We start from the raw sequence: 12,001 nt of genomic DNA, 5'->3' as shown, positions 1-12,001 counted from the left end.
CGCCGCGCGGGAGCAAGCAGCACAAGCGGCCGTTTGGGCCCCGTGCAGTGGCTCGGCGCAGGGCCTATTGCAGTGCGGGGCCCGGGGCAGCCGCCCCGCTCACCCTGCCTTATATCCGCTGTTTACTGGTACCCTAGAAACTGGGCCAGGTGGTGATACACCAGTGGATTTCCACATCAAGAAAGACAAGCAAAGATCAGGTCAAAGAGAATGATCCACTTCTCACACCTACAAGTGGCCCTTCCTAGAACAGAGCTGAGCTCCATGGTCATCATTTAGAATAGTGCTCTTACAAAGGCATTTTCTGTCCTGTGATAGAGATTTATGTCAATCTCACATTAATAATGGGCACAGAAAGGTCAACAAAATGTGATACATTTCACAAGGACTAAATAAACAAACTAAGCAAAAGACAAGAATGCAAGACATTAAGCAAAGTTAAAAAATAGCAGATTGTCACCCTACTTATATATGACTCAGAACAGAATAGTAGTGTAGCTACAAAACACTGCTTAACCCATCCTGTCGAGGTCTTGGATTTTGAAAGACATCTCAGGGGTTTAGGCACCCAACACTCCTGTTGAATGAGTGGGATTTGGGCATCTAGTTTGTTGAGGCCACTTTGAAAATCCCAGCTCAGGTTTTCTAAGTGGATTTTCACAACTCCACATGTGATTTAGAGGTACAATAATCCTATTATTTGTGTTCCCAAATCACTTAGGTGCATTTGAAAATCCCACCCTTAACTTTTCAGAAGAGCAGTTAAATACCAACCTGTAGCACCCTGTTCCACTGGAGCAGGGGTCTCCAAACTTTTCAGCCCGAGGGCCGCATTAACTATCAAACAGCAGTTCGGGGGCCGACTACACACTTGAGGTCCAAATAAAAACCAATCAAAAAATGGATGTTGTTTTTAATTATTTATTTAATATTATTTTATTCAGTTATTATTTAATAACACATTGATACACTACACATGAACACCTGTATTAGTATGAATGGTGAAATTGTTTCCTGGATGCCAAAATAGCAGACATTTCTGGCTTTAGAAATCACTGTTTGAAATTGGGGGTGGTTCAATATGTTCAGCCTAAGACACTCACACTTGAAGAGATGTGATCGCTCTCCTATCATGCAGGGAATGAGGTGACAATTTGTAACATAGCCTCAGGGAACAAGGGGCATGCATTTTAATGGGAAAAGCTGGTTTGAAAGCAGACACGTTATCACTGTGCCACAGCAACCAGACCGCCTCCTGCAATGGGCACCAGCTCCTCAGCCCCGCCCCCGGAGAAGTAGCCCCTCGCTCCTAGCCCCTGAGAAACCACCGTCGGGTTTCCTCCCCTCCGTCCAGCCTCCCGCGATCCTCTGCCGCCGGGTCTGATCCGGAGCCCGCCTTCGAGACCCCCCTTTTTCGCCCGCCCGGCCAAGCGGCACGCGGAGCCGTCCCTGACCTGGGCTACCTGCTGTCCCGTGCGCGCGCTGGGGCCTCGTGCAGCCGCCTGCGAATCCGTTTCTCCCGCTGACACCAATGCTCGGACTCAAGCGCCTCAGGGATAATCTCGCCGGCACGCGGAAGAAGGCGGGGCCAGACAAAAAGGTCTCCACGGGCCGGATGAGAGGGCCTCGCGGGCCGCATCCGGCCCGCGGGCCGTAGTTTGGAGACCCCTGCACTGGAGGAAGGAAGGAAGGCAGGCTCTGGCCTGTCAAACACATTATAAATGCCATCAATTTAAAAAGACTCACATCTGAATCATATATGTATCTTGAGCTGCTGGATCTTGACCTGGATAGAAAAGTAGGTTTGACAGACAATTGTTCTGGTTTGTCCCTAGATATCTTCAGTGGTCGTATAAACTCTGAAATCACACAACAACTTCCAGAGCGGCTTTCGTTACCTACCCAGAAATAAAAACACAAACAATTGGTACAAAGTGGCAACCAGTCTGGCAGTCACAGCAGAGGCACTGCATGCTGAATAGGCCACAGGGTGTGGATGGTCATCTGTCCCTTATTAATGGCCCCTCCAGAGAGGGGATCCCAAAGGGTAGCATGGAGGAAGCATCCCTTGCCACTTCCCATTCTGTACCTGTTCAGTGGATTAAAAGTCCCCAGAAATTTCTAATGGAATGTAAAGACATATTAATATCAAGATCAGGGTTCAGGAGTAAATAAACATGAATCACATCCAATTTTTACCCACTAGCTGGAAAAAGAAAAAAGGTTATTATCAGTGTCCCTCTAAGCTGTGGGGCAGCCCAGCTTCACAGGTGATTACTCAGCCCTGCCCAGTCAGAGGCTCAGGGCTCCCTGCACAGACTGACTGGGCAGGGCTGATTAATCACCTGTGAAGCTGGGCTGCCACCCACCTTAGAGGGACACTGGTTATTATACGAGATGACTATGTGTCCTAGCAGTTTGACACACATGCTGAGATTATTTTTTCATATTGACATAACCCCCCTCCCCCCGCCGCCCAGCCAAAGCCTGCTTGCAAATACTGTCTATTTATCGGCAATAATAATCAATATTTAGATTAGCTTTTGCATTAACAAGTTTTAACTAATTAATGCTCAACATCCTGTAGGTAAACACTACTAGACCTAATTTTAATTTGCAATAAGGCACTTTTACATCACTGTGACTGTGCAAAGGGCCTTAACCTAACTGAAAATGAATCATAGAATCATAGAATACTAGGACTGGAAGGGACCTCGAGAGGTCATCAAGTCCAGCCCCCCGCCCTCAAGGCAGGACCAAGCTCCGTCTACACCATCCCTGACAGATGTCTATCTAACCTGTTCTTAAATAACTCCAGAGAGGGAGATTCCACCACCTCCCTTGGCAATTTATTCCAATATTTGACCACCCTGACAGTTAGGAATTTTTTCCTAATGTCCAATCTAAACCTCCCCTGCTGCACTTTAAGCCCATTACTCCTTGTCCTGTCCTCAGAAACCAAGAGGAACAAATTTTCTCCTTCCTCTTTGTGACACCCTTTTAGATATTTGAAAACCGCTATCATGTCCCCCCTTAATCTTCTTTTTTCCAAACTAAACAAGCCCAGTTCATGAAGCCTGGCTTCATAGGTCATGTTCTCTAAACCTTTAATCATTCTTGTCGCTCTTCTCTGTACCCTTTCCAATTTCTCCACATCTTTCTTGAAATGTGGCACCCAGAACTGGACACAGTACTCCAGCTGAGGCCTAACTAGTGCAGAGTAGAGCGGCAGAATTACTTATTTAAGATATTTCACTACCAGAGATGTGTAAATAAGAACCAAGATGTGTAAATAAGAACCAAGTCCTACTATCCCCACTCTGCAAATTAGGTAAAAAGTGTCTTGCCCAATGCTACATGGTTATATCAGCAGCAGAGAAGAGATTACAATTTGGGTTTCCTGCTTCACAGCCCATATTCTAAGTCATGCACACAATCACTAAAGTTTCTAAAAAATGTAGGACACACTAAGGAAAAAGGGGAAAAAAATCTGTAGACACTTTGAACACTTTTTTCTGATTATAAAAATGACTAGAAGATTTACCCAGTGTTGCTTGGGTCCTTAATGCAATTAATTTTTGTTTTTTTGGAAAATGAAATGAAAATGTGCATGCTTCATTTGAATCATTGCTCTGGGGCAGGGCTGGGGATGAGGAGTGTAGTGTGCAGGCTGCCTGGGGGAGACAGGACAACCCCAGACCTCTCTCACCTCAGCAGCTTAGGGTCAGGTGAGAAGCGCCTCTCCATGGCTGCTGCAGCTCCAGCAGGCACAGCCAGGGGAGGGGCACATGTCTCCCAGCTGGAGCAGGTCCAGGTTTGTCTGACCCCTGCACTCCCCAGGCAGAGTGAGGAATGCAGCAAACTGAGCACTTTCCCCTGGCTCCCTGATGAAGGGAAACAGCCAGCAATGTCCCTGTATAAACCTAGGTGGGAAGGTTCAGCCCCCCTGCTCCCTAAAGGGCACCTGGGGGGTGGGAGGTTCAGAGTTGGGGCAGTCCCGGATGGGGTGATGGGGAGACCCCAGACATCCCCTTTCACCTGCCTGGTGATTCTCTCTCTTTTCTGTATGGTTTTCTGAGAAGCAATCGCATTGCAGGCACATCTCATTGTCATGGCACAACCAAACCCTGACCTTGCTTAAGTTATAAGAGGAACTTATGTGCCAAATGGGTGGTCCTAGCTCTTGCCATTTAGGAGGAGTTCTTGAACAGACAGACGAACACACAAACAGCCAGCCAGACAAACTCTCTGAAATAGTAGATGCCAATAAAAGATAAAAGAGACCATATTGTTAAAGGAAGAGGAGACCCAATCCTGCAAGATACTAAGCAGCATGAACTCCTAGCCCTGGTATACACTAGGGAATTATTTTGAAATAACAAGCAGAGTATCCACACTACCAAGCCCGTTATTTCAAAATAAGGGGCTGGTTTTTTCAAAATAATAACTCCTGCTTTTCATGAGGAATAACGCTTATTTCAAAATTGTTATTTTGAAATAGCGTTAGTGTTGACACTCTGGTGCTGTTACTTTGAAATAATTGTCCTCCAGAGGCCTCACAGCTGCACTTGTGACCTCTCTGGCCACACCTGACAACTCCAATGCTCCCCTTCTCCTGCAGAGCTTAAAGCTGCAGGCAGAAGGCTTGTGGCACGAGGACAGCCTTGCCAGCCCCGTGCCCCACAGCACTCTTCCTGGGAACCGTGGCTGACCCCAGCACTCCCTCTGTGCCCCCCACAGCTGCCAGCACTCCCACAGAACCCTCAGATGCCCCTAGCCAGGGATGAAAGAGGGCACCGGCCTGGACTGGTGCGGAGATCTGGGACCTCATTGAGGTCTGGGGGGAGTAGATCAACCTCCAGGATCTCTGCACCAAGAGGAGGAATGTGGACGTGTATGGCTGTATGGCCACCAGACTGGCAGAAAAAGGACACATGCGGACCCTCGGCCAGGTCTGCATGAAAATCAAAGAACAGCAGGCCTACACTAAGGCCAGGGAGCAGAGTGCACGCTCTGGGGCGGCTCCTCACACCTGCCACTTCTATGAGCAGCTTGATGCCATCCTGGGAGAGGATCCGGTCACCTCCCTGCCCCCCATCATCATTCACTCCGGCCAGGACACGCCCAGCATCAGCCTCCATGAGGGCGGGGTTATGCTGGAGGACAAGGAGGAGGAGCAGGCCAGCTAGGACACCATGCCTGCCAGCTAGGAGCTGAACCTCATCCTGGAGCCGGTACCAGTCTCCCAGGATGGCTCCCAGGCCTCGGACAATCCTAGCAAAGGCACTTCAGGGGAGTTCCAAAACTTTCCCTATGCACACGCAGGGGTAGGAGACAGGCTGTGTGCTCCCCACTTGGCCTTCTCGGCTTGGGGGGGGGGGAGGTCGCACAACAGCCTGTGCACATGGGTGCACATCGGTGCACATGGAGCGCCAGTCTGGAGCACTCAGCTCCATGATGCTCTCAAACAGGAACCCCTCGCTCCTTCTCACAAGGTTCCTGGAGAGGCCTGCCTTACTCTGGCCTCCATGGTGGGACACCTTCCCACGACAAGCCACCACTAAGAAGACTGGGATCACAGAAACACACAGCAGGGCCGCACACAGCACAGGGTCATGCCCGCACTCAGGCAACATTCACTCCCGGTCAAGCATGGTGATGAGGAGGAGACCAATCCCCTGCATGGGAACCTGCCCGGGGAGGACGAGGTGGGGACCCCAGTAACACTGTCTCTGGCAAGTGGCCTCTGCCGCTCACACACCCCTCCCCCAACACACACCCCTCCAACGGGCAGGAATAGAAGTTCTCTCTCTGTGGGACGCTGTGAGTGCTGGACCAGGCGCGTGCAGGACACAGAAGGCTGAGCTGTCCTGTCCCCCCCTCCTGCCCCCAAGCCCCTGGCCTGGCTGGCACCTTCCCATGCCTGCTTGTCCCCGGGACATGGGGGTAGCAAGGTTCCCTTGGGACGTCTGTGCCCCTGCAGGAAATTGCCCACTGTCTAGGCAACATATGGCCTTATGTGACAGGGTGGAGCAACCCCGCCACTTGTTGATGCTGCCGGAAGCGGCCGGCGGCAGAGCCACGAGAGCGGCAAGCCGCCCGGCCCCGGGATGTCCGAGCGAGGAGGGAGCGACGCGTCATCACGGGGCGCCGGGGCGCACCGTTGATGACGTCGCCGACGCGACGCCGGAGGGGGAGGGGGGAACCCGGAAGAGCGGGGAAAGTATAAAGGAGGCGGAAGCAGCCAGATAAGGGGGTCAGACCGGGAGGGACCCGGAGGCAAGGGTGAAGCGGAGGGAGAGGCCCAGGCAAGGGGGGAGCACGGAGGACGAGGCCCCGGCTGGGGCTAGAGGATAATTGCCGCGGTCGCGGGCCGGCGGAGTGGAGTAAGACCCAGAGCGGGCTGTGGATCCCGGGAGCAGGTGTGTTTGGGGTACTAGCCCCCCCTGCTACCACTGAGAGTCGCACTCTTGGTGTTAGGGCCCTGGGTCGGGGTCCGGAGAGAGGGTGGGCCCGGACCCCCCACTCCGTCCGGGAGGTTCAGAACTGGGCGGTGAGCTGAGCAAAGCTGAATATCAGCGGGTTGGGGCGTCGGCCCACGCCCCGCCCCGTGACACGTGGTGGAGAATGTGGGCAACTGCGACCCTGTGACTTAGGGCGCGAGATTAGCTAGTTCTGTTTCCCCTCTGTTTGTTACCACCTCAAATAGGCGCCGGCACCATGGATGCGGACAAAATTGTCGAATGGCTGGTGGATAGCCAACGCCAGCTACAGAGTCAACAGACGAAGGCGCTACAACAGCTAACCTCTGAATTCAGGGAACAACAGAGGCAGCTAGTGTGGGAGTTGAAGGAGGGGACGAGGATGATCGGACCCACCGCCGAAGGAGAAGAGGATATGATGGGCCCGATGCGACTCCCCATCAGGCTCGCCAAATTGGGGGCAGAGGACGACGCGGAGGCGTTCCTGGTAACTTTCGAGCGGGTGGCCACAGCGGCCTGCTGGCCCCAGGAACACTGGGCCACCATACTCGCCCCCTACCTTTCCGGCCCGGCACAGCTCGCTTATAGGAGCTTATCCGACCGCGACTCTTTATGTTATTACAAGGTCAAGGAGGCGATCCTTGATCAGCTGGGCATTTCCCCAGAGACATATAGACAGAGGTTTCGGGCGGCCAAGTATGTAACAGGGGAACGACCACGGGCGGTCGCCCAACGGATTCGGGAAGCCGGGTTACGATGGTTGGAACCCTCCACCAAAACCGCGGCTCAGGTGGCCGACCTGGTGGTACTAGAACAGTATTTGCAGGTGCTCCCCGCAGAAGGCCAACAATGGGTGCGCCGACATTTACCCGGAACCCTAGAGGAGGCCGTGACGCTCATGGAGCACTTCCTGGCGGCAGAAGGACCGGAAGACCGCGGCAAGGTAGGGCCGGGGACTAACCCGGTGGGCCGGGGAGGCCCTAGCCCCAGAGGGAAGGAAGGGCGGGACAGCGCGGGGCCAAGAGCTAGAAGCCCCCCGACCCGAGGTCTAGACCGACGATTAGCCCCTGTGTGGCGTGGGCCCGAGAATCGCGAAAAGGTAGAACCCCGGGCCAGCGCCGAGAGGAGCACAGAGGACACGCCTGGGTCCCAGTCGAAACCAACGTGCTTCCAGTGTGGCCAGGAGGGCCACTTTCGCCGGGAGTGCCCCATGATGGACTGCACGTATGGACAACCCAAACCCCGGAGGGGCCCACGGCAGGAGGTAAACCGGGCCCGCATAATGAGGCAGGTACACCTGAACGGGGAGGCGGTGGAAGCCGTATTGGACTCGGGGTGCGGGCAGACATTGGTACGGAGAGACGCCCTAGGAAAAGTGGTACACACACGACCCCCGGTTTGGATTAAGTGTGTGCACGGGGACACCCGGCCGTACCCGACAACCCGAGTTAGGTTACATGATGGGAGTCAGGGCGGGGAGCTGCGAGTCGCAATAACACCCCGACTACCCTGCCCCGTGTTATTGGGCAGAGACTGGCCCGGGCTGCGACGGCTCCTAGGGGAGTGGGACCCCGACGGCCGGGTGGGCGCACAGGAAGCGTGGGCTACCCAGGAGGAGGATGAGGGGCCGATGCCCTCGCAGGGGCCAGACAGGGAAGAACCCCGGGAGCCACGGGCAGCCCTGGAGGTCGATGCGGGCGACTTTCTAGTCCTGCAGCGAGAAGACCCGACGCTGCAACACGCGTGGGAAAACGCGCTGACCACCAGGGAAGAGGGCGAGAGGGCCGAGCGGCGACCTGAACAGGGCCCCCACTTCGAAATCCAGGGGGACCGACTTTACGGGGTACCGGGGATGGAAGGCGGGGAGACCCAGTTGATCATGCCGAAGGTATATCGGTGGCGGGTGATGGAGATGGCCCACGATAACCACTGGGCAGGGCATTTGGGCACAGAGAAAACCCAGCAACGGGTGCTCCAGCGGTTTTATTGGCCTGGGGTGTACCAAGACATCAAGAATTTTTGCAGGTCGTGCCCGCAATGCCAACGAACCACCGCGGCCCGGGTACCCCGAGCAGCCCTAGTGTCCATGCCGCTGGTGGCGGAGCCCTTCGAGAGGATAGGCATGGACCTGATAGGACCCCTGGAGCGTACACGAAGAGGGCACCAGTATATATTGGTAGTGGTCGATTATGCAACACGCTACCCGGAGGCCGTCCCCTTGCGTAAGACCAACGCAGCCACTATAGCCGACGAGCTCGTAAAGATGTTCGCCCAGGTCGGGCTTCCGAAAGAGATCTTGACCGACCAGGGCACAAATCTGGTATCGCGTCTAATGAAGGAGCTGTGTAAATGGCTACAGGTGAAGAAGATCCGCACCGTGGCCTACCATCCCCAAACGGACGGTTTGGTGGAACGTTTCAACCAAACCTTGAAAGCGATGCTACGAAAGCTGGTCCAAGACGACCCACGAGATTGGGACAAGCTACTACCGCCCCTGCTCTTCGCGATACGAGAGGTACCACAATCCTCAGTGGGGTTTTCACCGTTCGAACTATTGTACGGCCGATGGCCGCGGGGTATACTAGACCTGGTGCGGGAAGGGTGGGAGGAACAGACGTCTACCACACTGGGGGCCGTCCAATACGTAATTAAGTTGTGGGACCGCATGCAAACCATAGGGAGGTGGGCGCAGGAAAACTTGGAAAAGGCACAAGAGACCCAAGCCCGCCATTACAATATGGGAACCCGGACGCGGACCTTCAGTCCAGGCGACCCAGTGTTGGTGCTGCTACCAACAGGGGAGTCCAAACTGTTGGCCAAATGGCAGGGGCCATACCGGGTGACCAAAAGAATTGGGGAGGTAGACTACGAGGTCCAAGTGGGGGGTAGGCGCCGCCAGAACCAGGTGTACCACGTCAACCTACTAAAGCGGTGGGTACCCCGGGAGGGGCCCCTATCAGAGGCCCTCAGTACAGAAATTGAGTTTGGGCCATGGGGCGAGAAAGAAGTCACATGGGCGGCTAGCCCCGTAGGGATGGAACTAAACCATGTTCAGCAGGAACAACTCCGGGCGGTGCTGCAGCAATCGGCGGCCAGCCTGACGAGCCGACCCGGAAGAACGACCCTGGTATACCACGAAATCACTATGGACCCAGTACGCCCCATCCCCCGGAAATTGTGGGATACGGTCCAAAAAGAACTTCAGGACATGTTACGGTGGGGAGTGGTGGAAAAGTCGCGGAGCGAGTGGCGGAGCCCCATCGTGCGGGTCCCAAAGAAGGATGGAGCCATACGATTCTGTATCGATTTCCGTAAACTGAACGCGGTGTCCAAATTTGACGCGTACCCCATGCCCAGGGTAGACGAGCTTCTGGAACACTTGGGGCGGGCCGAGTATTTGTCGACAATTGACCTTACGAAGGGTTACTGGCAGATACCCTTGGCACCAACGGCCAGGGAGAAGACGGTGTTCGCCACCCCGTTCGGGCTATTTCAGTTTGTCACCATGCCGTTCGGATTACACGGCGCGGCAGCCACATTCCAGAGGTTGATGGATGAAATCCTGGAAGACCACCGCGATTACGCCACGGCATATATAGACAACATTGTCGTCTTCAGCAATTCCTGGGAGGAGCATTTACAACAGCTGGAAGCCGTCCTGCGGGCACTCCAACAGGCAGGACTCACGGCAAATCCCAAGAAATGCCAGTTCGGGAAAAGGGAAGTATCATACCTCGGGTACACGGTGGGGAGGGGGCGGTTAAAACTGTTGTTAGATAAGGTACAGGCTATTAGAGACTACCCCCGTCCCCACACCAAGAGACAAGTCCGCCAGTTTTTAGGCCTCGCGGGATACTATCGACGGTTTATAGACCATTTTGCCTCACTGGCAGCTCCTTTAACAGACCTTACGAAAAAAGATCGAACCCAACGGGTGGTGTGGACGCCCCAAGGGGTACAGGCATTCGAGACGCTCCGCCAATGCCTGATATCGGGCCCGGTACTGCGACCACCCGATTTCGAAAAACCGTTCCTGCTACAGACCGACGCCTCCGATGTAGGGCTCGGGGCGATCCTCACACAGGAGGAAGAGGGCACGGAGTATCCCGTGGCCTATCTAAGCCGAAAGCTGTTCCCAAGAGAAAAAAATTATGCGGTAATAGAAAAGGAGGCGTTAGCTATTAAATGGGCCATAGACTCTTTGCGCTATTTTCTTACAGGTAATCCCTTCACGCTGGTGACTGACCACGCACCTTTGAAGTGGATGCAGACCATGAAAGACAGTAACGCGCGGATACTGCGGTGGTATTTAAGTTTGCAACCTTTTTGTTTTGAAGTTAAACATAAACCAGGTAAAGACAACCTGAATGCAGACTGTCTCTCACGATTGCCGGGTGACGAGCAACCGGGGAGCGCAAGGACTGTGGGAAGGGGGGAGATGTGTGACGGGGTGGAGCAACCCCGCCACTTGTTGACGCTGCCGGAAGCGGCCGGCGGCAGAGCCACGAGAGCGGCAAGCCGCCCGGCCCCGGGATGTCCGAGCGAGGAGGGAGCGACGCGTCATCACGGGGCGCCGGGGCGCACCGTTGATGATGTCACCGACGCGACGCCGGAGGGGGAGGGGGGAACCCGGAAGAGCGGGGAAAGTATAAAGGAGGCGGAAGCGGCCAGAGAAGGGGGTCAGACCGGGAGGGACCCGGAGGCAAGGGTGAAGCGGAGGGAGAGGCCCAGGCAAGGGGGGAGCACGGAGGATGAGGCCCCGGCTGGGGCTAGAGGATAATTGCCGCGGTCGCGGGCCGGCGGAGTGGAGTAAGACCCAGAGCGGGCTGTGGATCCCGGGAGCAGGTGTGTTTGGGGTACTAGCCCCCCCTGCTACCACTGAGAGTCGCACTCTCGGTGTTAGGGCCCTGGGTCGGGGTCCGGAGAGAGGGTGGGCCCTCTCCCCCCCCACTCCGCCCGGGAGGTTCAGAACTGGGCGGTGAGCTGAGCAAAGCTGAATATCAGCGGGTTGGGGCGTCGGCCCACGCCCCGCCCCGTGACACCTTACTGGAAGCACATTGCCATCATCTGAACCAAGACCTTCGGTGATGGCTCAGAGATTAGAGCTGGGCTTCATGCACAGTGTGTCCTAGGATGACTGCCCTTGTAACTTTTCTTCACAGCTGGGCCAGCTGCGAGTGTGGTGCATCCACTACCTCCTGCGCCATCTACCCAATGCTGTGGGAACTGCTGCAGAAAGCGAACCCAGGAAGACCTGCTGTGGGACCAGATGGCCTGCCTCCAGTTCCTAATCTGCGGGTTCAATGAGGAGCGCTGGGAGCGGGCCTCCAACTGCGAGGAGTGCTGGTCTGACTGGGAGCAGCGGAACCGTCCCTTGTGGTCTGTGAACCATCCCTTGTGGTCCACCACGGCCTGCAGCACCATGGAGAAGTACACCTTCCTGTTGATATAGTCCAAGGCATGGTGGTCAGAGGCCAAGATGGGGATGTGTGTGCCATCTATGCCCCCACACACACAGC

The 12,001-nt window shown here is 55.1% G+C and overlaps 1 pseudogene; it reads right to left on the bottom strand.

The window, feature by feature from the left end:
- Window positions 1-12,001, bottom strand: part of LOC106731537 (RIMS-binding protein 2-like) — a 100,235-nt pseudogene that overhangs the window by 21,177 nt on the left and 67,057 nt on the right.

The sequence above is a fragment of the Pelodiscus sinensis genome, unplaced genomic scaffold, assembly GCF_049634645.1.
Source record: "Pelodiscus sinensis isolate JC-2024 unplaced genomic scaffold, ASM4963464v1 ctg36, whole genome shotgun sequence".
NCBI classification, from domain to species: domain Eukaryota; kingdom Metazoa; phylum Chordata; order Testudines; family Trionychidae; genus Pelodiscus; species Pelodiscus sinensis.
Note: the sequence above shows the minus strand (reverse complement) of the source record. Positions and strands in the feature narration are given on the sequence as shown.